Genomic DNA, 25,050 nt, shown 5'->3' on the forward strand with positions numbered 1-25,050 from the left:
TTTTGTAATTCTCATCTGCCTGGCAGCCCTAGGCACTAACCATCCCTGCCCCACAGCTTTATTTACTGCCAGAGTTGAGGTGTTATATTATAGGAGCTTAGTTTCCAGATGGGGTCTATACTCCTCCAATCTGACCTCTGCCTGTCTCTGGTATATGTTCTCCCTTCTTCTTTTTTTCAAATATTTATTTATTTTCTTTTGTTGCCCTTGTTATTTTATGTTGTAGTTTTTATTGTTGTCTTCATTGTTGGATAGGACAGAGAGAAATGGAGAGAGGAGGGGAAGACAGAGGGGGAGAGAAAGATAGACACGTGCAGACCTGTATCACCGCCTGTGAACACTATATCGTTTCTTCTCCAAAACAGAAGATTCCGGGTGCATCTGGGTGACAAGTCTAGCAGATGGAGACTTGTTTCAAGTGGCCTCCCCCAGGGCTCTGTTCTGGCTCCTACGCTATTTAATATTTACATCAATGACCTTCCAGAAACTTCTTCAAGGAAGTTCATCTACGCCGATGACATCTGCTGTGCAACTCAGGCATCCAAGTTTGACATCCTCAAGGAAACACTCACGAAAGACAGGTCTCTGATATCTGATTACTGTAAAAAATGGCGACTAATCCCTAGCACTGCAAAAACGGTATCATCTGTTTTCCATCTATACCATACCTCGGCCTCGCGTGAGCTTAATGTACAGCTTGACGATACGAGAATCCGACATGAAGCCCAGCCAGTCTATCTTGGCGTTACTCTCGATAGCACCCTGTCATTTCACGAACATCTCATAAAAACTGCAGCAAAGGTGGGTGCAAGGAATAACATCATTGCAAGACTGGCCAGCTCCTCATGGGGCGCGAGCGCTTCCACACTACGATCATCATCTCTGGCATTATGCTATTCCACTGCAGAATACTGTGCCCCAGTATGGTTCCGTAGCCCCCATGTCCACTTGGTCGATTCCAAATTATATTCCTCCATGAGGATAATTTCTGGAACCATCCGTTCCACCCCGGTTCCATGGCTGCCAGTTCTTAGCAACATCGCCCTGTCAGATATTTGTCGGGATGCGGCATCATCTAAGTTCATTTCCCACGTCTACGCTCGACCGGACCTGCCAATATACGCGGATATCTTCGCCCACCCTGTCCAACGCTTGACGTCTCGTCATCCAATCTGGTCCCCTACGCCTACACTGAACTTCTCTGTTCCAGACTCTTGGAAACAGAGTTGGCAGTCAGCTGAGGTAAAGAACAAACACCTCATCACAGACCCCTGCAAGCGTCAACCCGGCTTTGACCTAGCACGTTATGATTGGGCCCTCCTCAATCGTTATCAAACAGGCCATGGCCGGTGCGCCGCTATGTTCCATCGCTGGGGAGCCAGAGACGACCCGAACTGCCCCTGCGGCTACAGACAGACAATGACCCACATAGTCAACGACTGCCACCTCTCCAGATTCAAAGGAGGTCTCGAAACTTTACATCAGGCTCAACCTGATGCTGTTGACTGGCTACGGAAGAAGGGCAAACGCTAGAAGAAGAACCGCCTGTGAAGCAACCCCACTGCAGGTGGGGAGCCAGGGGCTCGAACCGGGATCCTTAATACCAGTCCTTGCGCTTTGCACCATGTACGCTTAACTCACTGTGCTACCGCCGGGCTCCCTCGCCCTTCTTCTTGACACCAAAACACCAGGCATCTGTCCTATCCCCACTGTGTACCAGGTCCCCTTCCCACTGAGCCTTGCTTGTGGTGCTCCTCTGCACTTAAAATGCCTACCCCAGTTTAGTGGAAGTCCTCAAGGCCTCTTTCCAATTACAACTCACCTAACATTTCCAATATCCCCAATCCCTTCCCCACAATGAGAGCAACTAATCCCTCTTCTTTGCAGTTCTTCTTCTTCTTCTTCTTCTTCTTCTTCTTATTATTATTATTATTATTATTATTATTATTATTATTATTATTAGACAGAGACAGAGAAATTGAGAAGGGAGGAGGAGATAAGAGAGGAAGAGAGACACCTGCAACCCTGCTTCTCTACTTGTGAAGCTTTCCCCTGCAGGTGAGGACCAGGGGCTTGATCCAGGGTTCTTGTGCACTATAATGTGTGCACTTAACTAGGTGTGCCACCACCTGGCCCTTCTTCTCTGCAGTTCTTTGTGGTACAGTGACTATCCCCACTGTCCCCACCCAGACCATCTGGCATCCTTCTTAGCCAGCCTTTTCCTTTACAGCCAGTCTTCACCCTTACGTCTGGGACTCTGTGTGGCAGAGAAAGGCCCTTGTGTGTGTTGTGTTTCATGGGGACTGAACCCAGTCCCTGCTAATGGACCTCAGTCCTAAAACCACAAGGAACTGAAATCAGCCAACAGCCTCACTGGGCCGGGAAGTGGATTAATTCCCGAGCCTCCAGAGAGGAATAAACCCCTGCCAGCCTCTTGAATCTGTGAAACAGAGCAGAGGACCCAAGGGAGCCACACATTGTGATTTCTGGCCTACAGAGTTGTGAGTCAATGAATTTGTTTCATTTAAGTTGCTACCTTTGTGGTAATTTGTTATGCAGTCATAGAAAATAAGTCTAGGGAGTCGGGCTGTAGCGCAGCGGGTTAAGCGCAGGTGGCGCAAAGCACAAGGACCGGCATAAAGATCCCGGTTCGAACCCCGGCTCCCCACCTGCAGGGGAGTCCCTTCACAGGCGGTGAAGCAGGTCTGCAGGTGTCTATCTTTCTCTCCTCCTCTCTGCCTTCCCCTCCTCTCTCCATTTCTCTCTGTCCTATCCAACAACAACAACAACAATAATAACTACAACAATAAAACAACAAGGGCAACAAAAGGGAATAAATAAATAAAATAAATATTTAAAAAAAAAAAAAAGAAAATAAGTCTAGGGGACTGGGTGGTAATGCAGTGGGTTAAGCACACATGGCCCAAAGCACGAAGACTGGCGTAAGGATCCCGGTTCGAGCCCCTAGCTCCCCACCTGCAGGGGATCACTTCACAAGTGGTGAAGCAAGTCTACAGGTGTCTATCTTTCTCTCCCCTCTCTGTCTTCCCCTCCTCTCTGGATTTCTCTCTGTCCTATCCAACAACAACGACATCAATAACAACAACAATAATAATCACAACAACAAGGGCAACAAAAGGGAAAAAAAAATAGCCTCTAGAAGCAGTGGATTCACCAAGCCCCAGCAATAACCCTGGAGGCAAAAAAAAAAAAAAAAAAAAGAAAAAACTATAAAATATTTATTAAAAAGAAAATAAGTCTAATACAGTAAATATGTCTCAAACACTGCAGGGACCCTAACTGTATTAACAAACTAGTCATTGTTGATCTGGAAGTCAAATTTAACAGGGTAGTCTGTATTTTCATTTGCTAAATTCAGCAACCCTAATTCCAGGTAGGTCACAAGGACAGACCACTTAGGGCTGGGCCAACAGGCCACTCAGGACTTCCCCAGCTGGCACAGAGCCCCACAGGCCAGAAAAGGCCTGCAGACCTCCCATACCTGTGCAAAAAGAGCTTTCTTCTTATTATTATTATTCTTTATTTTCCCTTTTGTTGCCCTTGTTGTTTAACATTGTTGTGGTTATTGATGTCATCATCGTTGGATAGGACAGAGACAGAGAGAAAGCGAGAGAGGAGGGGAAGACAGAGAGGAGGAGAGAGAGATAGACACCTGCAGACCTGCTTCACCTCCTGTGAAGCGACTCCCCTGCTAGTGGGGAGCCAGGGGCTCGAACCAGGATCCTTACTCTGGTCCTTGCACTTTGTGCCACATGCACTTAACCCGATGTGCCACCACCCAACTCCCAAAGAGAAGCTTTCTTAGGGAACCTGCCCAATACCTCACACACATGTGACAATTCCTCTCTAAAAAAGAGTTTTTCCCAGCTTTATTAGGGTCTTGGGGGGGGTAATGATTTGCAGTACAGTTGCTGTCACAAAGGTATAATTTCTCATCTCCCTGTTATAGGCATCTGCAGGATATTCTCTCCCTAACCTAAGTCTCCTTTTCCACCATCATACATCAGGATCCCAAATGCTCTCTTCCATCCCATCCTTCCCCAGAGTTGTTTGCTTTGGTGCAGTCTACAATGAGCTTATCTTCTGAGGCAGCCAAAGATAGAATTCTAGGGGTCTGGGAAAATAATTAAAAAGAAATATATTTGAACCAGAGCATCTCTCTGGCACAGGTGGTGCCAAGGATCAAATTCAAAACCTCATGTTTGAGAGTCTAACATTTTATCCACTGTGTCACCTCCCAAACCACTAAATCTTCCTCTGTACTTATTTTATAAGAAACAGTGGCCAAGGAGTTAGGCGGTAGTGCAGCGGGATAAGCACAGGTGGCACAAAGCGCAAGGACTGGCAAAGGATCCTGGTTCGAGCCCCCAGCTCCCCATCTGCAGGGGAGTTGCTTCACAGGCGGTGAAGCAGGTCTGCAGGTGTCTATCTTTCTCTTCCCCTCTCTGTCTTTCCCTCCTCTCTCCATTTTCTCTCTGTCCTATCTAACAACGACGACATCAATAACAACAATAATAAATACAACAATAAAACAAGGGCAACAAAGGGGAATAAATAAATAAATATTTTTAAAAAAGAAAAAGAAATAATGGTCAGAGTATCACCATAGCATATGTAGTGCTGGGGATTGAAACTGGGGCTACAAGTATGTTAAGTCCTATACTCTATTTGCTGAGCCACTTTCTAGGCCACACAGAGTTTGAAAATTTTGATGGGGGAGAAAAAAAAAAAAATCACACCTTCATTTTCACAGTCTCCCAACTGAAACTTACTTAACAGTACCTGTAACTGTCACCTGTCAAAAATTACTATTTTTGCTGATATCATAACACAAACACATTTTCATTCATAGTAATTTTGAAATTACAGTAGTTATTTAATAAGTTAGTAGGCCTGGGCAGTGGCACAACTGGTAAAGTGCACAAGTTAAATAAGGAACCTCAGACATGTGAGTTCTACCAGTTAAGGCATTTCCTGTATCATTATTCTTTTTCCAACGTCTTAAAAATCTACCTTATAAGAGAGAGATCAGAGCAGTGTTCTGGCATGTGACATACAGGGAATTAAACTTGGGTTGTCATATTTGTAAAAACATGTGCTCTACCCACTGGGCCACCATCCCAAATGCCAGTTATTCTTATAACAGCAATTACAACCAATAACTATAATCATAGCATTGTGAGTTTCTCTTTTCCTTTGCCCTGTATCTTTGCATAGCTGCCCTGGGCTTCTTTAGCAGGGACAGTGGTTTTCTGTGGTCACCAAATGGCTTTGCCCCATGTCACCACCACAACCCCTGGTCTGGGTCCCAAAGGCCCTGTCCCAGCTCAGCCCACATACCCCTGTCACAGTCTCCCCACTGCCCCAGCAAGCAGGACAAACATGCACCCCCAGCCCATAGTCTACTAATGAGAAACAAGCACCCCCTATGCTGACAGCCCCACCACAGCCAGAACCTGCATTCTGAGGTGGCACAGAGTGACACTGGCCAGGGCAGTGCAAAGGACTTCTCTACCAAAATCTCTCTTTACAGGCTTAGCAGAGAGATTTACTGGGAACAGCCCCCCACCCCCAGCACCCATAGCACAGTACTTCCTGTTATGGTGCACCAGGCCTAGCCTGGGGTGGGGGCAAGAGCACAGCCAGACCCTGAGTCACTGGGAGGGGACAGCCTGGCCTGGCGTTGTGGTCTCTGTGGGGAGGACTAGAAACACAGGGAGGAGTAGAAACCCCTTCTTCTGAACCCATCCCAGCTGGCTTCACTGTGGATGAAGGATTCTGACTCCTTCCCTGACTCCAGAGCCCCCTGCCATAGGCCTGGTCGCATCCTTTCTAGGAGCAGCCCTCCCTCCCCTTCTCAGTTTCTCTCTGTCCCTGTGTCAGAGTCCAGTAGGAAAGCAGAGGATGGCACTGCTGACTCATCTGGTCGCAGGGCAATGTGAGGGCTGAAGTTCTGCTTTGGACTGTGGGCTGAGCTGGAGGCTCTGGCTGGGCCCACAACACTGGAGAGAGTTTATGTCCCCAAAGTCAGAATTCATTCTCTCCATAACACTCAGGAGGGCCACCTTTCTTCCCCTTCTTGCCTCAGAGTCTCACTGGGAATAAAATTCCTCCTGGACCTTTTCCAGTGAGACTGAACCCCTGACATACCACCTACTTCTTGCCAGTCCCTTCTCTTGGATCCAGCCCCCTCACTCCAAAGCCCAGGGGACCCCTGTGCCCTGGCTGATCCTAGAGTTGTTCTGCTCCTGCCCTTTGGCCTGGTTTCTTCCCGTTCTAGTTCATTCATAAGATTGGACCCACTTTTGCTATAATCTGCTAGATTCCTACAGGGCAGTAGAAAAAGGTCCAGGGATCTGGCCCAGCCTCTCCCTGTTCATTCCAGGTACAATCACAGCTGGGAACTGGGCCTGGAGGAGCCCTGAGAAGAATGATTTTGTTTGTTTGTTTGTTTGTTTTTTTCCTGTAGGTTCCTCATTCCTCTGCCATAAATGGATCTATTTTTTTCCTTTTAAATTTCAGATAGAATAGAGAGAGAGAGAGAGAATCAGAGAGAGGGGAGACACCAGAGCACCACTGTACCATTCATATAGTACCCTTTACTCTTCTCTCCTTCAGGTAGTTTGGGAAGGGGCTGGGTTGATGCCACACCGGACCCATCACAATTTCCAGACCCACCTTGTGTGGGGGTTGGGGATGGAGCAAGTCGAGAAACACCTAAGATGCAGGTGGATTTTGGGAAGGTAGTCTGGAGAGGTGTCTCTGGAAGGATGGAGGTGCAGGGGAACTTGGTAGAGAGCAGCTGGCACAAGCTATCTAGCCTGGGCTTCCCAAGCATGAAGGGAAGCCAGGCCTGGGGGGTAGGGAGGGAACCAGGAGCCACCCTCACCTCCCCAGGCGGGCGCTGCCTGTTTACATTCTGTCTGCTCACAGTGCCTTTTCCAGACTGCTGGCCCAGCTCCCTCACATGCTCTTGTCAACACTCTCCCTATTGCCCGCTGCCCCAATGCAGGGACACTGCCGCACCCATGGCCCTGGGAGGAGGTACTTGGTATACAGAGGTTCCGGAGAGACCAGAATGCCTAGAGACCCCCAGCCTTTTAGTTGCCAGGTCTCCTTGTCACAGGGAGTGAATCCATGACTTTGCATATGTGTTGTACTGCCACTGAGTGATCAACCTAGCCCAGCCTTTCATCCTTTATTTATTTTTAATTTTTTAAAAAAATTTATTTATTTATTTCCCCTTTTTTGCCCTTGATATTTTTATTGTTGTTGTTATTGTAATTATTGTTGTTATTGATGTCATCGTTGTTGGATAGGACAGAGAGAAATGGAGAGAGGAGGGAAAGACAGAGAGGGGGAGAGAAAGATAGACACCTGCGGACCTGTTTCACTGCCTGTGAAGTGACTCCCCTGCAGGTGGGGAGCCAGGGGCTCAAACGGGATCCTTAGCCGGTCCTTGCGCTTGTGCGACATGTGCTTAACCCGCTACACTACTGCCCCACCCCCTCATCCTTTATTTTTTGTTGTTGCTGTTGTTGTTTCTGAAGCATCACTGATTTGAGCTGACTAGTTCATATAGAAGGAGAGAGATATGTCTTGGGAGGTGGTACAATGGGTAAATTGTTGGGCTATCAAACATGAGGTCCCAAGTTTGATACCCAGCACCACATATGCCAGAGTGATACTATGGTACATTCTCTGTCTTCTCCTCCATCTTTTCCTTCTTCTTTTTCTTCCTCTCATAAATAAACAAGTCTTTAAAAAAGAAGAGAGGTGTGTTTTCAAGGCCTTGAGGACTTTTACACAAGTTAACTTTTTATTCCTTTTTCCCCACCCCCATGGCTTACACATCCTCCCTCTCACATACTGCATGCATCCCAGAATTTTTAATTAATACTCCACCTTTCTTTGTATGTTGTTGTTATGAAAGAGAAATTCCAGGTCAGGTCCTGGAACATGATGGCAGAGGATGACCTAGAGGAGGTTGGATTGCTATGTGGAAAACTGAGAAATGTTACACATGTACAAACTACTGTATTTTACTGTTGATTGTAAACCATTAATTAACCCCCTCAAAAAAAAGGAAAGAAAGAAAGATAGAAGGAAAGAAAAAAACAGACTGAGAGTATGGATCCACCTGCCAGTGCCCATGTCCATTGGAGAAGCAATTACAGAAATCAAACCTTCCACCTTCTGTACCCCATAACAATCCTGGGTCCGTACTCCCAGAGGGGTAAAGAATAGGAAAGCTTCCAATGGAGGGGATAGGATAGGGAAATCTGGTGGTGGGAATTATACGGAATTGTACTCCTCTTAACCTACAATCTTGTCAGTCATTATTAAATTTAAAAAAAAAGTAAATAAACTGGCTGAGGCTGTGACAGTGAAAAAAAAAAGAATATAGAAAAATGTGACTATGCAGTAAAAAGAAAGAAAGAAAGAAAGAAAGAAAGAAAGAAAGAAAGAAAGAAAGAGGGAGTTGGGCGGTGGCGCAGTGGTTTAAGCACACGTGGCGCAAAGCTCAAGGACCAGCTTAAGGATCCCAGTTGGAGTCCCGGGCTCCCCACCTGCAGGGGAGTCACTTCACAAGCAGTGAAGCAGGTGTGCAGGTGTCTGTCTTTCTCTCTTCCTCTCTTTCTTCCCCTCCTCTCTCCATTTCTGTCTGTCCTATCCAACAACAAGAACATCAATAACAACAATAATAACCACAACAATGTTAAACAACAAGGGCAACAAAAGGGAAAATAAATAAATAAATATAAAAAATTGTTTAAAAAAATAAAGAAAGAAAGAGAGAAACACCAACAAAACTTGTAGAGTGAGCTAATTCCGGGTTGGCGCCAATAAGCTCCTGAAAAAAAAAACACTCTTCATTTTTCCTGAAAAAGAAAAAGAAGGAGAAAGAGAAGGAGAAGGAGAAGAAGAGAGATACAAAAAGAAAAGGGAAAAGATATTACAGCATAGAAACATCCTGCAGTACAGTGGGTCTGGACTCAAATCTGCGTCTCCAGCCTAGCAAAGCAGGTGCATTATCCAGGTGAGCTGGTTTCTGACCTTGTACCTTATTTCTTAGAGAGAAAGAGAGGGGAGAGATATGACGAAAGCACTCCATTATTCTTGGAGTCCTCTAGTACTGTCCGTGGTGCTCCCATGGAGTACCTGGGCTTAACCCCATGACCTCTTGGCTGGGAAGCCTGTACTCTACCTGCTGAACTGCATCTTAGCCCCTCCTTACCTTTTATTTACTTTTCTCCTATGAGTTTTAGCTGTTTCCCTTTTCTGCAATTCTCTTCTTCTCCAGAAGACCTCCTTCTTTTCCAGAAATCTAGGAAGCAACATTCTAGAGGTAGACAGACACACACCCCTTTCTCACACAGGGAAAAACCAGGGTCAGAAACTCACATCTTTCTACCAGAGTCTCAGTATCTTCCAGGAGATACCAAGAATACCAAGGATCTATTCAAACAAAAGGACAACCCTTGTGGAGTCTCAGGTCACCCCCTGCATTTCTAGTACTCTGAGGCATCCCCATCTGTTGGAGACATCCTTAGCCAAGGGTGGCCAGATGTGGGGGGGGGGACAACTGAGAGCTTGAAGTAGCAGAGGACACTGCGTCCACTTCTGTCACCAGTGCATACAGGAGTAGCTATTTCCTGGAAGACCTGAGACAGAGGAAAGACAGAGACAAAGAAAAAGACAGTGAGACATACTCTGGGGGAGACACAGAAACCCAGAGGCCCAAATTGACACCACATGGCCACTAGACCGGACCTCAGGCCCCAGCAAACAAGGTTCCATGCTGAGTCAGTTGCCATGGTGACAAACATGCAGGAAATATCCAAGATAACTCAAATAGTGGCAATAACATGTGTTTTGGATAAAATTTCCTCCCTGCCCCACCCCCTCTGATGGATTCATGAATTGCTTGGGATAAACTTGACTTTTGCACAATCATCCCTGAGCAGCCTGGGCTGGGGCAGGGGGTGTTCTGGTCGTCAGGTGAAGGCCACAGAAAAGAAAGTAGTTTTTTTTTCTTCCCTCTAGGGTTATTGCTGGGCTCGGTGCCTGCACCATGAATCCACCGCTCCTGGAGGCCATTTTTCCCCCTTTTTGTTGCCCTTGTTGTTGTAGCCTCGTTGTGGTTATTATTATTGCCATTGTTGATGTTGTTCTTTGTTGGATAGGACAGAGAGAAATGGAGAGAGGAGGGGAAGACAGAGAGGGGGAGAGAAAGATAGACACCTGCAGACCTGCTTCACCGCCTGTGAAGCGACTCCCCTGCAGGTCGGGAGCCAGGGGCTCAAACCGGGATCCTTACGCAGGTCCCTGCGCTTTGCGCCACATGCGCGTAACCCACTGCGCCACCACCCGACCCCCCAAGAAAGCAGATTTTATGTTTCTCACCTTCTGCCTTCTCAAGTCTTACTTCAGCCTCCCTTCCTGTTGGAAGTCACACAGTAAGTCCCTGGGCAGAGAGAAGGTATCAGGAAGGTTCCTTTAAGAGTGCCCAAACCAGGCCAACAAAACAGCTCACTTAGATAGTGTGCTGCTCCATCATGTACTTGACCTAGGTTTAAGCATGGCCCCCACTGCACTGAAGGAAACTTCAGTGCTGTAGTCTCTTTCTCTCTTCCTCTGTCTCTGACTAAATACATACATACATACATACATACATACATACATACATACATAAAACAAAGAGTCTCCAAAACATCTCCATGGAGTTCAGGCTCCAAGGAGAAACCAAAGCTCAAAAATTGGTGCACAGGAGTCAGTGTGAGAGCCAAGTGTCCTGGGAAGGCTGGCACTCCCATGTGGGAACCTCTGCCCCCACCCCCAAAGCAAGGACAAGGATGTCCAGGGAAGAAAGTGAAGCTGAGATGAAATGTGGCTCTTTGAGGGCAGGCAGCCCTGAAAGAGAAGAAAAGGAAGGTGGTGAGAGAAGTGCCCTGAGAGCATCACTCGGCAGTCCCCCTCTGTTCCTGAGGATCTGGGGAAGCCTAGGCCACCATGGAAGGCCTGGCTGGAAGCCAGTCAAGTCATTCCCTCCCCACCCTCTAATGGTCCATCCATCCACTGAGGGGAAGGCTGATCCCTCCAAGTTTCTCTGGGCCACTATAGTGGAAAGGATTTCATGGAAAGAGCCTAAGGATGGGCCTCAGTTTTCGCCTCAGTTGGGTGGAGCTAGCAGCTGCTTATCTCTCCTGGCCTTTAGAAGGAGCAGGCATCATAGTGTGACTGGGAGTGCTTGGCATGCCCTGAAGTTCTGTGTCTAAGTTGTTGATGGCTGTCCTGGCTCCAGCAGCCAGGAGTGGATGGGCTGGGGAAGCTGGGTGAGGTTGCAGGCAAAGGTTCATGTGAGGAGACTTTCTGCTTTCTCTCATGACATTACACCCAGATTTTCTGATCTAAATAGTCACTTTGGCGGTGACTTCCCATCTTGGAAAGTTTCTGAGAAATGATCTGTGATAGAAATGGGTTTGGGAATAGTCCACCTGGGCCTAAGCGTAGGCGTGGGGGGACATTGCTTCGTTTGGAGAGTATTCCCCTGTGGAAGGCCAAAATCAAGTGACCTGGGTGGGAGTGCTGGGGGTGGGAGGCAGGGGAGCTGTGTCCACTGACCCACTTCAAGGAGCGTGGTGACCAACGCCAGTCCCTCTTTCAACAAATGCATGCAGCCAGGCCTGGAAGTGAGCCCTTAAATGACCCTCTAGGGGGAGTCAGGCGGTAGCGCAGTGGATTAAGCGCAGGTGGCGCAAAGCGCAAGGACCGGCGTAAGGATCCAGGTTCCAGCCCCCGGCTCCCCACCTGCAGGGGAGTCGCTTCACAGGCGGTGAAGCAGGTCTGCAGGTGTCTATCTTTCTCTCCCCCCTCTGTCTTCCCCTCCTCTCTCCATTTCTCTCTGTCCAATAACAACCACATCAATTAACAACAACAATAATAACTACAACAACAATAAAAAAAAGACAACAAGGGCAACAAAAGGGAAAATAAATAAATAAAAATTTTTTTAAAATGACCCTCTAGGCTCAACAGAGGTGGAAGGCACCAGCCCCCTTGGGAATGCAGAGTTCTCTCAAATTGAAACCAGATTTGCTCCTTGTGTGTTGTTGGGAAGGGCTGAAAGTTGCTCCACTCACATCCCAAATACAAAACTTTACTCTGGTCTCAAGCCTGAAGGGATGTGGATGGAGGAAGAGATGGGTCGGCAAAGCCAGAATCAGCTGGACCCCTGGTGCCTCTCTCACCCAGTACCAGCCATGCGTGGACAGGTTGGCTAAGGGGTGAGAAGAGTACTTTCCCCCACATCTGGGATCAGGGCAGGGGCCCAGCAGCCCTTTACCGGTGGCACACCAGCTGAGTCAGCAGGGAGAAAGGCAGACTGAGTTGGGGTCTAGGCCTGGACACCCCCATGCAGTTCCTGGTTCCAAGGGAGACAGTGTCAGGTCACTGGGCAGACTATCACCTCCCTGACTGGCTGTCTTTTCTGTGTCCGGTTTCACTCTCTCCTGCTTTTTCCACACTGATTCTTTGGCCTTGGGGTGATTTTTCCAGTTCTTCATCTGTTTCTGTGTGGCATCGACAGGACTGGCTAAGTGTGTGTTGGGGGGCAGAGGTGGGTGGTGAGGTGAGGGGGTTAAAGAGGAGAAGGAATTCCTAGCTCTGGGTCTAACACTCCTGCCTGCTTCTCCAGATGTTGTGGGGTGTCTACAGGGTAATGGAGCCAGAGAGTGTTGGGGTCTAAGGACGGCAAATGCTCACTTCCCTGCTTTCTTCATCCTTCTTCTGGCTTTTTTTTTTTTTCCTTTGGGGAGGGGGCAGAGGTAAACTGTGGATTACAGAAGAACCTTAAGCTGAAAAAGAAGCCACAGCCTCCCTTATCCCAGAGGTTCAGCTGGGATCCCAGTCCTGGCACCCTAGGAGTGTGGGCACAACACTAGGCATAAAGCCTACCTGAAAGACTTTGGGGTCTGGCATTCCATTGCCCCTGGGTAGGGACAGAGGGCAGGCAGCCACTCTTCTCTGTTTGCCAAGGAGCTTTCTCCTAGGGGATTAATGGGGCCTTCCTGCTACCCCTTCTGGCTGGTACAGGAGCCAGAACACCACCCCTGGCTGCCAGCCAGCCTGTATTTGGGAATCCAGTGCTCTCTCAGAAATAGGCAGACACTGCTGGGGAGCCTGGGGGTAGAGGGAGGGAGTTAAAGGTCTCTGGGGAGCCCCTGGGGCCACCCAGATGGGCAGTACCACCCTGAAATTCAGCAAGCTCAAGCTTCTGGGGAGATTATGCCTGCCAGGTCTGTGTCTAATAGGGACAGGAAAACAGAAGGATCTCTTGTTGTGTCCTGTCTCATGCATGCATGTCCCCATGCTTCCATGGACACGTACCCATCATATAACCTGGATGGCAGAAGGCAGGGCTCAGGAGGCTGTGGGCTCCAATCCTGCACAGCCGTGTCACTTGCTGGGAAGGCCAGAGGGGACACAATCTTGGCAGGAGCAGGAGAAGGGCTGAGATTAGAGAAGAGAATCTATGTCTGCAGGTCCAGAGGGGTGGGGAGGACACTGGTATGTACATGTCATCAGGCCTTCTTAAGGAAGTGGCTGCGTAGCTGTGAGGGAACTCTGGGCTCACCCTCATTGGAGGGAGGGGAGTTAGGCCAGGCCTAGTGAGGCTAAGTCACCTGATAAAGGCCCTGAATCTTGGTCTGAGGAGCTTAGATGAGAAATCCAGTTGTTCAGTCCTTTCTTCTCTCCCTTCTTCTCCTCCACTTTCTCTCAGAGCCCTGCAGCTTGGACATTCTCTCCCCATCACCCAGCAGGGTGGGAGAATGGGCAGGCTGCTTTGGGTAGGAAGCAAGCCACTAGTGAGGAAGGCAGGCCTTTGTCCCTGAAGGGCACCACTAGAACCAGCATGCCCACTGAAGGGGACCATTCAGAGTGCCCCCCAACACCCCTTTTTGTTTTTCAAATGCAGTACCAGGTAATGTACCCAAGATTCTGATAAATGACTACCCTGGCCCATTTTTTTTTTTTTTTAACCAAAGCACTGTTCAACTTTGGCTTATGATGGTGCAGGGGATTGAACCTGGGGCTTTGGAGCCTCATGCATGAGAGTCTCTTTGCATAACTGTTATGCTGTCTACCCTCTGCCTGCCCAATTTTTTAAAAGTTTTTTTTTCCTCTCTCTTTCTCTAGGGGAGAATGTGACCCAGGAGATGACAGAGTGGGTGGACCACCATACTTGTATTTGTGAGTTCCTAAATTCCATTCTGGTTCTCTCTCTCATAAATAAATACATAATACACAACACAAAATAAATTAATCCAACTCAGAAGGGTATGTGAAGAGAAGGAGAGAGAGAGAGAGAGAGAAGGAAAGAAACCACAACCCTATTCCACCTCCATGGAACTCTCCCCAGTGCCATCCACAGTGCTCTCATGGGGTGCTGGGGCTTGAACCCAGGGCCTCACACACAGTGTGGCAAGTGCTCTGCTGGCAAGACACCCCCCAGCCCCATAGCTCTACTTTTTTTTAAAATTTGCTTTTCCCCCTTTTGTTGCCTTTGTTGTTTTATTGTTGTTGTAGTTATTACTATTATTGTTATTGATGTCATCATCATTGTTGGATAGGACAGAGAGAAATGGAGAAAGGAGGAGAAGACAGAGAGGGAGAGAGAAAGATAGACACCTGCAGACCTGCTTCACCACCTGTGAAGCGACTCCTGGTGGGGAGCTGGGGGCTCAAACAGGGATCCTTATGCAGTCCTTGCGCTTTGCACCATGTGCGCTTAACCCGCTGTACTACTGCCTGACCCCCAGCTCTACTTCTATGAAGCATGCACTTGTATCTCCCCTTGTCCTTCCCTGCTCTCTGCTAAGTAAACAAACAGCACTCAGGCAGCTCTCTCCTGGCAAACACCCCTGACTTAGCAACAGCTCCTAGAATAAATAAACACACACACTGCACGCTTATACATACACTCACTCCCATACACGTGCTAGTGATCCCGCTGGCTCCCGGCCTCAAACACACCCACCATACCCAACATTGGGTGGGAGACTGCCACCTTCTGCCATGGTTCAGGGACAGTCTGGGGCCTCAGTTGCACAGAGAGCCAGCCCCAGCCTCCAGGCTTGTCCACAGTATGTGCAGGAAGGAGGTTGCCTTCTCAGAGCTGCTGAGGATCTCTGGAAAGCAACTTGAAACACAGAACATTAGGAAAGTCAGGATCTCCTCAGAATGATCTACTAACTAGTTATACAAGTGAAAGCCCTGCAGATGTGATCTAGGCCTTAAGGGGAGGCGGGGAGGTAGCTTAGTGGCTGTGCAAAAGACACTCATAACTGAGGCTCTAAAGCTCCGGGTTCAATTCCTGGTACTACCATAAGCCAGAGCTGAGCGGTGCTCTGTCTAAATAAGAAAAGAGTGTAGGAGAGAAGGGAATAGAGGTAAGATAAGAACTCTCTCTTTTTTTTTCAATATTTCATTTACTTTATTTATCAGAGAGAGAGACTAGAGCACTGCTTAGCTCTGGTTTATGGTGATGCTGAAGACTAAACCTGGGACATGAGAGGCCCAAGCATGAAGTCTTTTTGCATAACCATTATGCCGTCTCCCCAGCCCTTATGTACTTATTTTGTGTGTGTGTGCGCGCGTGTACATGTGTGTGTGCATATGTGTGTGTGCATGTGTGCGTGTGCATGTGTGTGTGTGCATGTATGCATGTGTGTGTGTGCATGTGTGTGTGTGTGGCTTTATGGCCGACATAGTTTAAGAAGATCAAACACCACCTAGGGCAGAATTTCAAGAGATGACAAATTAGCTAGTGAAGTCTCCATTTTGGTTCTGGAAGGAGGCCCTCAGGGAGGCCTGGACAACCATGAGGAACAGCCACATGAACTCTGTCCTTACTTTGAAACTTCCCAGGAACTGGTCCATCTTCTCCTTGAGAAGAGTGACTTCCTGCTCACAAGTCAGTGCTGGGAACTTATTCAGCAGCATTGTAAGGGCCATTTCCACCATTTCCAGTCTCTCTGTCTTTTGTGGAGCCAAATTGCTGGGGCGGGCCCCAACCTCTGTGTCTCCAAGGGGCCTGCTCCTTGTATTTGCCTTAGAGATGCTATAGTGAGTAGAGACAGGAAGCCCAGGAAGCAGATCTGGAGCTCTTCAGTTCATGTGCTGCTCTCCAGCTACAGATGAAGAGTGAGGGCCCTGGGCAGTCCACATCTGTCCTCATGCGCTCAGCAGATACCCTGATCAATGCTCACGGACCGTTCTCAGTGTTCCCTTGCTTCTTTTATCTTCTCTGGTGGTTTGGCTCCACACTACTGTCAGCAGGAACAGGGTCTGAACTCAGGGTGAGACAGGTATTGGTAAGCATGCTAATAATGTTAGATCTACACAGGCCATTGTCTGATCAGAGCTGGGGTATGTATGTGTACACCAGAGAGTTGAAGGCCAGACAGGTGTTGAAAGAACAAGCATTCGGGAGTAGCATTTGGTAGTGCAGCTGGTTATGCATGTGGCACAAAGCACAAGGACCGGTGTAAGGATCCCGGTTCGAGCCCCCGGCTCCCCACCAGCAGGGGGGTCGCATCACAGGTGGTGAAGCAGGTCTGCAGGTGTCTATCTTTCTCTCCCCCTCTCTGTCTTCCCCTCCTCTCTCCATTTCTCTCTGTCCTATCCAACAACGATGATAACAATAATAACTATAACAATAAAAAAAAAACGGCAACAAAAGGAAATTAAAAAAAATGAACAAGCATTATTGGTTCCTACTGACTGATAGTCATGAAACAGAACTCTTAACTGGGAGACTAGAAAACCAGGTGTGAGGTCTGAAAAAGTTTGGGGGCACCACAGGACTCTAGCAGTGACAAGTAATTTTTTTGTGTGTGTGCCTCCAGGTTGATGCCTGCAGTACGAATCCATTGCTCCTGGTGGCCATTTTCCCATTGTTTTTGCTGCTGTTCTTATTGTTGTTGATAGGACAGAGAGAAATTGAGAGAGGAGGGGAAAACAGAGGGGGGAGAAATATAGACACCTTCAGACCTGCTTAACCGCTTGCAAAGCAACCCCCCACCCCCGCAGGTGGGGAACTGAGGGCTCGAACCATGATGACATGTTATTTTATATGGGAGTATGTGTACCTGTAAGGGTCCATGTCTTGCTATGCACTGTGGCCTGGGTCTGGGCCTTGACACCACATGGGAATGCCATAATACCAGGGAGAGCTCTGGTACTGTGGTGTTTCTCCTTCTCTGTCTCTATCTGAAATTAAAAGGGTGAAAATAGTTGACCTGGGGGTAGTGGAGAGAGCATAATGGTTATGCAAAGAGACTCTCATACTTGAGGCTCCAAAATTCCAGGTTCAGTCCCCACACCACCATAAGCCGGAGCTGAGCAGTGCTCTGGTAAAAAAAAAAAAAAAAAAAGTTGACTGGAGTGATGGAATTCCCCATGCACTAGGTTCTTACACCACACACACACACACACACCTAAAAATAAATCCATAAATAAATAAGTAAATAAATAAATAAATAAAATTGAAGCCAAGAGATACAGCAGAAGTAGCACATCAGACATTTTTGACTGAGGTCCCAGAGGCTATAGGTTCAGTCCCCAGCACCACCATATGCCAGAGCTGAACAGTGCTTTGGTTTCTTTCTGTCATGAAAATAAATAGTTGAAGTCTTCAGAAATTTCTGAAGACTGAGCTGGGCGTGCTGAACTCTTGCTCATGAGGTGCAGGCCTTAAGACCTGAGTTGATAGGTGGAGCCCCAGGGAGACACTGACTAGGCTGGGATAACCATTTGGGCAGACACACCCAAGTCCCCACTTGGAATGAGGTCAGTGTGAGTACATGTCATTAGCATCATAGCTCAAGAGTGAGGCTCATATCTCTTCTGTGCTACTTACTAGTTGGGGAGAGTGACTTAACCTCTCTAATTCTGTTTTCTCATCTTTAAAAGAGGGATAATGACACCTACCTCATAGGGTAATTGTTACTGTGTGAACTAAATGACATAATGGATGTTAAAGTGCTTAGCACTTTGCCTGGACTTATTGAAAATGCTCAATATAAGCTAAGCACTAGTGTTAATTGAATATGTATTGACTATCTACAATATACCGTCTCTGTACTTTGTGTGGGAGGTGCCAAGATGAATTCTACACACAAAGCAAAGATTATCAGAAAGAGAAAAACAAATACTGGATGATCTCACTCACATGGGAATATTAATATAAATAGTAATAAATCAGGACAAAGAAATAGACAGAATCAACCCTTAGATTCTGACTGTAGAGGGGAGGGGGGCACAAAAGGTAGAGAAGGTCCAACAGATGGCAGTGGAGAGATTTCGCACCTTGGTGGTGGCATAGTATGACCACTTCTTTTCAAAGAGCTGTGAAAAAAATCACTTCAGAGACATATACAATAATGTAAAATAATGTAGTGTTGACTTTGATTTTGTTCTTTTTTTTTTTTTTTTAATACAGAGAGAAATTGAGAGAGAAGTGGAAGATGGAGCATTGTCTTACCACTTGGGAAGTTTCCTTACTCCCTGCAAGTGGGGCTTGGGCTCTTGAAACTGAATTCCCACACATGATAACATATGTGCACTTCTGGGTACACCACCATCCAGCCCCCTGTAAGTTTGATTTTTAAAACTTGTTTAGACTGGGGAGGTGGTATAGTGAGCATTGGATTTGGGACGTAAGGCCCCAAGTTAGAGCTCCGGCATCATATGTACTAGAATGGTGCTCTGGTTCTCTCTCTCTCTCTCTCTCTCTCTCTGCCTCACTCTCTCCTTTCATCAGTCAGTAACTTTTTAATGATTAGGCTAAAAGAGGTGGGCAGAAGTTCCTAATGCAAGGTAGTAGTTATAGTACAGTGATGCCATGAAGACAGTGGGGGAAGTGAGGATGAAAGCACTCAAATTCACACTGAGAAATCAGGGGAGGCTTCCAGGAGAAAGTGGTGCATGAGCTGAGCCAGGAAAGATGAATAGGCATTTTCGTGGCCCACAAACCAAGAAAAGGCAGAACAGACAGATAAAGGAGCAAATGCAGAGGGGCAGAGCCATGAGAAAACTTGCTGTGTGCTGGCAGCTGGAACAATGAAGTTCAGTGTTGCCACAGCATAAAGAAGAGGAGTGGGAAGACTGACAGACAGAAACCAGATCATGAAGGACTTTTATTCCTTGGTGAAGAATTTAGATTTTATCTGGAAAGTGATGAGAAGCCACTGAAGAATGTTAAGTAAAAGAGTGATGGACAAGATCTGGTTCACAAAAAACAAAAACAAAAAAAAAAAAAAAAAAAAAAACCACTCTGGCTGCTGTGGAGTGTGGAGTGAGCATGGCCACTCTTGGCTGAAGGGAAGCTAATCAAGAGACTACAGCAGCCGCCATCAAGAGTGAGAGCCTGGGTCCAGCTGGTCAAGGTGGCACTAGGGCAGAAGGCGTGGCTGTTTAGGACGTGGTTACTAATTGGATATCAGGGAAAGATGGAGGACTTAGGAAGACAGGTGGGCAATATCATCTAACACAAAGCCAATATAACAATTAGGTGGTGAGTTTCACATGATACTTATAAAAGACTGTGCTGAAAGTGAAAAGCAGTATCTCAAAATTCAGAATACAAGTATGGCTTGTATAGAATGCAAATGGTTTTCACATCATCATGAAATTGAAAAACCATTATGTCAAGCCTTGACAAGTCAAAGGCCATTTATGTCTGCCAGGGAGAGTGGAATTTGCTGGTTGGGTTGGGGATGGAGGGTAGAGAGGGAGAGCTCATCAAACAAGGTCTCAGAAAATGCAGGGAGAAATAGGATCCCAATCACATGTGCCTCAGTTGTGCTTACTTATCTCACATCAGATCCCCAGGAAACTGAAGATGAAATTTTCTTCTTTTTTTTAAATTTTAAATTGTTTTTATATTTATTCCCTTTTGTTGTCCTTGTTGTTTTATTGTTGTAGTTATTATTGATGTCGTCGTTGTTGGATAGGACAGAGAGAAATGGAGAGAGAAGGGGAAGACAGACAGGGGTAGAGAAAAATAGACACCTGAAGACCTGCTTCACTGCCTGTGAAGCGACTCCCCTGCAGGTGGGGAGCCGGGGGCTCGAACTGGGATCCTTACACCGGTCCTTGCACTTTGTGCCACATGTGCTTAACCCACTGTGCTACTGCCAGACTCCCTGAAGATGAAATTTTCATGTAGATTTCCTGGGGAGGGAGATGAATGGAGTGAAGAAGAGAACAATATTTTGCGGGAACAAGATAGTCAAAAGGCCCAAGCTCTCACTCTTGTTCTATGATCCAAGGAGGTCACTGTTCCCTTGTGGTTTGAGTGTCTTTCTTTTTTTTAAAATTTTTTAATATTTTATTTATTTATTTTCCATTTTGTTGTCCCTGTTTTTTTTTTATTGTTGTTATAGTTATTATTGTTGTTGTTATTGATGTTGTCATTGTTAGATAGGACAGAGAAAAATGGAGAGAGGAGGGGGAAGAGAAAGGGGGAGTGAAAGACACCTGCAGACCTGCTTCACTGCCTATGAAGCGACTCCACTGTAGGTGGGGAGATGAGGGCTCGAACAGGATCCTTATGCTGGTCCTTGCGCTTCGTGCAACAAGCGCTTAACACACTGCACTACCACCTGCTCCCTTGAGTATCTTTTCTCTGGAAGGAAGGGAAATATTCAGGTTTGGAATAGATGATAACTAAGGATCTTTCTGATTTTATCCAGTTTTTTTAAATAGTTTTTTAAATATTTATTTATTTCCCCTTTTGCTGCCCTTTTTTTATTGTTGTTATAGTTATTATTGTTGTTGTTATTGATGTCATTGTTGTTAGATAGGACAGAGAGAAATGGAGAGAAAAGGGGAAGAGAGAGAGGGAGAGAGAAAGATAGACACCTGTAGACCTGCTTCACCTCTTGTGAAGCAACTCCCCTGAAGGTGGGGAGCTAAGGTTTGAACCGGGATTCTTATGCTGGTCCTTGCACTTTGCACCACGTGCACTTAACCTGCTGCACTACCACCGGCTCCTAATTTTATCTGGTTTTATGTGTCAATTTAAACTCATCTGTATTTTGCCTTTTCCACATTCATCTTTCCTCTTCCAAGGGGCATGTTGAGGGCTCTTGATGAGTAAAATGATCTTGGCTTTGGTTCCTGGTTCCTGCTTAATCTTCAGTAAATTCTCTAAGAGCATACTACCCATTCAGTCACAAAAATCCATTGACACCAACTACCCTCCACTACTGTAACCAGAGCTGGGCAATGAGACACAGTGGCACCTTCCTAGGGAAGAAGATGGAAGACCCACATTGAGCTCCAGGGGACAAAGAATTGAACAGAAGTATAAATGAGGGGATAGCTCACTTGCACCCCAAATTTCCTTCTACTCTAGGAGAGAAGTTTTCTTTTCAGGTCGTAACCTCCCCTGCTCTTACCTCTGATAAAGGTAAGGAGAGAATCACTTCTCATCCCCACAGTGAGGAAGGAACTAGACAAGGGCAAGGATAAGACTTTGTGGTAGGAGCTGGAGGCCTCCACTCGTTGTTCTCCAGGCCACATGGTCTCAAAGGAAAGAGGGTGGGAGGGGAGCCAGCAAGAGCTCCTTGAAATGGAATGCTGGAGCTTTTGATGGACTGGGAGCCACAACAGCTGTCCTGCAGATGGGGATGAGCATTTGAACCTTGAGTTTATATTTCTAGAAAAAAAAGAACTCTCCTTCTCCCCTGACTCCCCACCCCTTCTCTGCTCACTCCCTTGTTGTATTATGGGGTTTCCGTGAGGTTTAGAAAAATAAACAGAATCTAACCATAACTGTCTGAAAGTGCTAAATTACCAAGAAGACATAACAGATTAGCAGTGCAAATTAAGCCTGGGATGGAGATGGCCAGTATTCTGGGGAGCTGAGAATTACCCACAAGAGTGGTAGTTTCCCTGCTCTCCTTCCTACACCAGGATGAGCTGTCTTTGCACACATTTGCACAGCCTCTCCAGTGGCATTGAAGGTTAAGCCAACTTGTCTGTGGAGATGAGGTGTAGGGATTAGGGTGTGTGTGTGTGGGGGGTCACACTCAGTTAAAAATCAACCACAGTCCTAAATTTGGTAAGATCTGCCTTATGCCATCTGCCCCATTCTCAGCTTTCAGATTGAAGGGTAAACTTTCTTGTCCCTAGCTCATCCTATTTGGAGGCAAAGCTTCCTTCCTGTTTTAAAAGCTGATTCCCACCACCCCACCACCCCACCCCCACACACATACACACATCCCTTTTTTAACACCAGAGTACTGCTCAGCTCTGGCATATGGTGGTGCTGGGGATTGAACCTGGGACCTTTGGTGCCTCAAGCATGAAAGGCTTTTACATAAAAATATACCATTATGCTATCTCTCTAGCCCTCCCTTTTTTATTCTTTCTGTTTCTTCTTTCACCAAAACACAGTTCAGCTGTGTTGAGGTTTGACACCTGGTACCTCTTGCATCAAGTCCTGTGCACTATACCCTAAAAAATGACATATATATATATATATATATATATATATATATATATATATATATATATATTAATGAGAAGGATAGGAGGAGAGAGAAAGGACCAGACATCATTCTGGTGCTGCTGGGGATGGAACTCAGGACCTCATGCTTCAGAGTCCAATCCTTTATCCACTGCACCACCTCCTGGACCACAAAAGATGACTTTTCTTTTTTTGCCCCCCCCAGGGTTATCCTTGAGTCTTGGTGCCTGCACTACAAATCCACTGCTCCTGGAGGCCATTTGTGTTGCCCTTGTTGCTGCTGTTATTGTTATTGCTGTTGTTGTTGTTGTATAGGTCAGAAAGAAATCAAGAGAGATGGGGAAGACAAAGAGGGGGAGAGAAAGATAGACACCTGCAGACCTGCTTCACTGATTGTGAAGTGACCCCCCCCCCCGCAGGTGGGGAGCTGGGGGCTTGAACCGGGATCCTTATGCCAGTCCTTACACTTTGTGCCATGTGCGCTTAACCCGTTGTGCTACCACCTGGCCCTAAAAGATGACTTTCTTTACCTTCCTTCCAGGAAGCCGTTTTGGAAGAAAAGAGACTAATACTGGCAGTTAGAGGTGAAAGGGCTCTCAGAATACTGGCCCAGCCTTTCAGTTTACAATAGAGTCAGTCGTGCCACTGGCCTGAGCTTCCTCCCTCACCTGGTGAGTGACAGAGCTGGGGTTTGAGCCCAGGCCTCCTTAAACCCAGTAAAGATGCACTTTCTGTAGCAGTACTTCCAAGTCTCCCATCTAATTACCCAGTTCCTTCCTCAAAGAGCTGGTCCCATTTGTTTTCCTTCTGTTCTGCAAAATTGAGCACCGCTAAACTTTAGACATTAGACCTATCCCCAGCTGGAGCTTCTGCATGGTTGAACTCTGTCACTAAATTTCAATATTTTTCCATTTCAAGTTAGTAGCCTGCATGAGCTTAGTTGCTGCTATTTTCCAAGTACATGAAAAATAAAGATAAACACTGTCTTTAAAGTTTTACACAGCAGCCAGCCAGGGAGCTGCTGGCATTCTTTCTGTAAGTGACCTGAATGCCTCCTTTGCTGAGTATTCTTTCAGAAGAGTACTGAAAGAAGAGTACTTCAGTCTTCAGGATGTGTGCAGGGCAGGGTGGGCTACCAAGTTCAGCCACAGTCTGTAAGGTGCTATTCTGGGTCTGGAGGAGAGACCTCCCCAGCCCTACACTCCAGGATTCTATTTTCACTACCAAATATTGACTTATACTGGCTAGGAGACTATAAGTAAATGATCTGTTACTTTGAGATGCTGTTTCTGAGATGCAGTGAACCACTGAACCTGCAGCCTCTGGGGTCTCAGGCATGTAAGTCCTGTGCTCTAACAGGCTTGGCTATTTCCCTGACCCTTTTTTCTGTTCACCAACAGTATGAGGTCTACAGAAGGTTTTCAGTTTGTGCTTGTTGATAAACTGTCCTTTTCTTCTTACAAGGATTAAAGTTGAAAAAATATTTGAAAGATTAATGAAACACTATTATTTTCTCCCCTCCTTCTCCCCTAGCACCACTCAAGTAAAGACAGGCCTAGGTCAGATCTGGGGAGAGGAAAGCTATCCGTGCTAAGAGCAGGTTTTCCTGTGGACTAGGGAGGCTGGAGGTGCAGGGCGGATCCCAGAGCTGTCTCCTTCTCAATCTGTCTTCAGGGACGTGCTTTTGGCAAGGACCAATAACTCCAAATGCCGAAGGTGAAATCCATCATCATAGCTCAGGCCTGAGATAAGATAGATGAACTGTAAATCAAGCCTCCCTGAGATAAGAAGGCAGCCTGGGGCTTTAAAAAAATGTATCTCTCCTGCCAGCTGCTCAGTTTTGCAGAATTGCTAAGATCTGTGCTAGGCAGGGACAGAACCCAGACCCAAGGCCCCTTTCTTAGGAAAGTAGGAGTGAACTCAGCCTCAGCTTCTCCCTCTCAGCAAAACTGTGAGACCATAGGGGGATCAGAGACTAAAAGCAAAGGTTCTGGAGTCAGGTGCCCTGTGTTCAAATCCCGGGCCTTCTGCTTACTATATTATCTTGGACAATCTACAAAATCTCTATTAACCTCAGTTTCCAACAGGAATATAATACTAATGCTACTTTAGAGAACTGATTTGAAGGCTAAATAGGGGGGCCAGGTGGTGGCGCACTTGGATGAGTGCACACATTACTGGGTTCAAGGCCCTGGTCCCTACCTGCAGGAGGAAAGCTTCATGAGTGGTGAAGCAGGGCTGCAGGTGTCTCTCTAGCTCCCCCTTCTCTCAATTTCTGTCTGTCTATATCCAATAAATAAAGATAATTAAAGAAAATTTAAAAAGTCACTGTCAATGGCAGTTTTTTTAAAAAAAAATATATGAAGGCTAAATAGGATAATTCTTTTTTCTTACTTTTTAAAGTAATTCATTTACTTTTATTTATTTATTTTTGCCTCCAGGGTTATTGCTGAAGCTCAGTGCCTGCACTACGAATCTACTGCTCCTGG

General features: G+C 46.6%; 2 long non-coding RNA genes across 2 annotated transcripts in view; one reads left to right on the forward strand and one right to left on the reverse strand.

Moving 5' to 3' along the window:
- Positions 1-25,050, forward strand: part of LOC132535010 (uncharacterized) — a 124,625-nt gene that overhangs the window by 42,901 nt on the left and 56,674 nt on the right. The window lies entirely within an intron of this gene.
- On the reverse strand, positions 7,274-13,618 carry LOC132534913 (uncharacterized). Its single transcript, XR_009546670.1, has 5 exons — positions 13,411-13,618; positions 10,429-10,489; positions 9,260-9,349; positions 7,927-7,998; positions 7,274-7,779 (listed from the first exon to the last, which is right to left on the reverse strand). It is a non-coding gene; the product is annotated as an uncharacterized LOC132534913 (long non-coding RNA).

Source organism: Erinaceus europaeus, chromosome 20 (assembly GCF_950295315.1).
Source record: "Erinaceus europaeus chromosome 20, mEriEur2.1, whole genome shotgun sequence".
NCBI classification, from domain to species: domain Eukaryota; kingdom Metazoa; phylum Chordata; class Mammalia; order Eulipotyphla; family Erinaceidae; genus Erinaceus; species Erinaceus europaeus.